Consider the following 3505-nt stretch of genomic DNA (forward strand, 5'->3'; position numbering starts at 1 on the left):
ACTTTGAAGGTGAAGCATGGAGGATAGACTACATCAATAGGACCAATAACCTTCTGCTACTCATTAACTGTCTTTGTGAGCGCTTTATGAGCAAGTTCCTTTTTGTTAATATTCAATTTTATTGCTTCTTTGGTGCTCTTATATGGATTATTAATTTGTAATGAAGTGTAACATTCAATTCAAGATTTTTATTAATGCAAGCTTTTTCCTAACGTAGGTTTTTACTAATGCAAGCTTTACTTATACAAGCAGCAAGCTAGTGGAACATCATTAGTTGTTACAATGAGGCGTGTTTTTTCAGATGGATGCAGAAGCATGTCTTCTCATTCATGCAAGTTTAGTAGCGTGTTACTGATTGTATTGAGACCTGAGTTATTTGACCTTGGAAAGTCTTAGATTAGAAATGTACATAATTTCAAGAACTCTAAAACTGACATGTTTCTTCTATTTTTTTTTGTTTATATATTTTTTGAAGTTTCTTTTAACTTCACGAGTCTACCTCCGGGATTATGGTAAAAAAACTTAGAGCTAGACGAACGGTGATCCCTCTCTTCCTCTCTATGGATGCAGCCTTAAGTTGTAAAGCTTTCAACGGCATGATACTCAAATTGGAGACCAACATGTATTGTGTTAAGTAATCCCTTGAACAAAGATCTATTGTGAAGAGATGTTAAGATGCTCTGAAATGTTACAGCTAGAGAAGAGGCAAAAGGGTTTTATCCACTACATGCCTTATCATGTAGACGTGGGTGTGTAGATTTTTCGTACCCACAAATAAAGGCATTGACCAATAAAGACGAGATTATATTCCAGTGGTTCTGATCTCTATTCACCTTTACACCGAGGTGTGCGGGGATTGGACATGACTAGAGAATGTGAGGTAGTTTACAGTGTGAAGAAAGAGAGAGAGAGAGAGAGAGAGAGAGAGAGAGGGAGGATGACAATAGAAGATTAAATTTATGTCCAGGTTATAAGGTTTTTACCTTCATTATGAGTAGTGACGAGGATGTGGGTTGTCCAACCGAAACACCTATCTCTCAACAAGGATCTTATGTCCTTGTAATCAATGCAAGCATGCTGTGCAATGGACAAGATGCTTTTCTTTGCAGCACGTTTGCAAATTTTGCAAGTTGGATCCATCTATTATAGATTGAGTGTTGCCAATTATAACTCGTCGGACTCTGACGCTGGCTAGGAGGTAGCAATCTTACAACCCAATAGACGTGTTCGCAGGTTCTTTGGTCAAGCAGCATATGTGAGGCCACAAGATGTAGCCTCTGACATCTCGGAGGATGATCATGCAGACCACATTCCCAACAAGGGAATGTTTGAGCCCGAGATCGATGAAATGATCGAGACGATCATGGATTCAGAAAGGCTTATCTATGATGATATGAAAAGTGAAGCCGATACCTCGTTCTATGATGGAGCACATGTGTCTAGATTGAAGGAGTTGTTGGTTCTTCTCAACATGCAGACAAATTTTGGATGGAGTGACACTAGCGTCACATCATTTTTCAGGTGATCTATTACAATGTGTTTACTTTAATAAAAAACTTTAGATGTATATAATGATCTGATAGATTACTTACACAAGTGTACCGCATTTTTTTCGCTGTGTAGATTTCTCAAAGAGCACATATTGCTAGCTGATAATGTGATACCAGATTCCAGAGAGGAAGCAAGAAAGATCTTGCAAAACTTGGGGATGGATTACAATTCGATTCACCCTTGTCCTAACGACTACATTCTTTTCAGAGGGGAATACATAGACACGAAGAAGTGTCCGAAATGTGATTCTGAGAGATATCGAGTAGATCTTCACGCAACAAAAATTCCATAAAATAGCAAGTTATGAAGAATGACAACAAAATCATGCAAACGACAACTCAAGTCCAATTTTCCAAAAAACATGATAAAAGGGCCACATTTTGAAGATTATTTGAAAAATTGTCATATTATTTTATGAAAGTACCCACTTTTAGACATTATAAAATTCACATAAGCAGTGAAATTAAATAAACTTTTAAAAAATCACTACATTTAAGGGATTCCAAAACCTTCACACTTCATTAATGATTCCAAGACAAAATAAATTACAATAAATGAAAAGGAGAAAAATTCCTCTTGTAATGTCTAGGAGAGATCTTTGATCTTTTGCTTCAACATCTCAATGGTTTTTTTGCATAAGTGACCAGATTTCTTTAAGTCAAACCCATACAGAAGGATTCCCACATCCTCTAGATTAAGTGTGTCCACACGATGAGGACTTCTGATTTTTTCCCTTTTTTGCTTAGTTTCACCATCTCAGGATCATATTTTCCTTTCAATGGATCTTCTGCAGTTGTTTGGTACCAATGCACTTCCATGCCATTCAATACATCGTGCTCTTTGAAAACTTTTGTGACTTTTGCAAGCCAAAATGAATAATCATTTTCATTGTTTGTGGCAAGAATTGCAATCATTGTGTCCTCTTTTATCTCATTACCATCTCCTTTCCACATTTCTCTCTCCTGTTGTCCATGTTTTGTGCTCTTCCTTGGGCCAACATACATCTCCTTTGTTTCTCCATGAATAAGAGATAACAAATCTGTTGAAATCTACACATTGTTTACACCACTAGCCACAACATTACTACTCCTTTCACAAAGACCACCATGGTACCACGCAAATGCATGTTCAAGCTGAAACCTCTCATCCTTGAGCTCTTCAACCAGCTTCACCTACTTTGTAAAAAAACTCTCCCACCATTCTAGAGAGCTTGCTGGGAAATACACATGTGCACCATGTATTGTCTCCTTGATCTCATTTAGGCATTGTAGAGGATCAATAGGGCAGTTTTCTCTCTCAGCTTTTTGTGTCTCACTTGTTGTAAAGAGCAACATGTACTTTGCTCATTGAATTTCACAATGAGAAACAAACAATAAGAACTTCAAGCCCTCCGCCGACAACCAATCTTCAGAGTTTGAGTATTTTTTACACCACATGAGAGTCTGTTCCTCTACGTGCTTGATTCTAAATTGATGTTGAAAACTATGATCATTGAGATATGCAAATGATGGCATGTTGTTGGCGGCACCAATTGAAAAATACCTAAAATCATATGTTTCCTCCACAATTTTAATGGAGGTCTTGGGAACATAGGCATCTTCCAGAAAGACACAGATTTGTGGAAGGTCAAATGCGCTTTTCTTTGCCAACTTGACCGAGAACCTGCTAAACATTTGGTCAATTTGTTCATGTGTGTGTCCCACTAGTAAAAACCCAAGTTTCACTTTTTTGAATATCTTCCTTTGCACCAACATATTCAAGTATGCAAGGAGAACTTGGTTTTTATTTTCTCTACTAGTGTTATCAAGTTGTAAGTAGAGGATAGGTGGTAGTTCTCCTTGCCATTCTTCAATGATGTTCTGAATGACGGTGATTCAAATTAGCATCATTATGAATATTTGGAAAGTTAATAAAGATCCTGGATGATATGAAACCATTGAAAACTAAGGCTCCA

General features: G+C 37.2%; 1 pseudogene; it reads right to left on the reverse strand.

The window, feature by feature from the left end:
* Nucleotides 1-2240: 2240 nt before the first annotated feature.
* On the reverse strand, nt 2241-3224 carry LOC147432475 (uncharacterized; annotated as a pseudogene).
* Nucleotides 3225-3505: the final 281 nt, after the last annotated feature.

The sequence above is a fragment of the Adiantum capillus-veneris genome, chromosome 20, assembly GCF_014529385.1.
Source record: "Adiantum capillus-veneris isolate H3 chromosome 20, ASM1452938v2, whole genome shotgun sequence".
In the NCBI taxonomy this organism is placed as follows: domain Eukaryota; kingdom Viridiplantae; phylum Streptophyta; class Polypodiopsida; order Polypodiales; family Pteridaceae; genus Adiantum; species Adiantum capillus-veneris.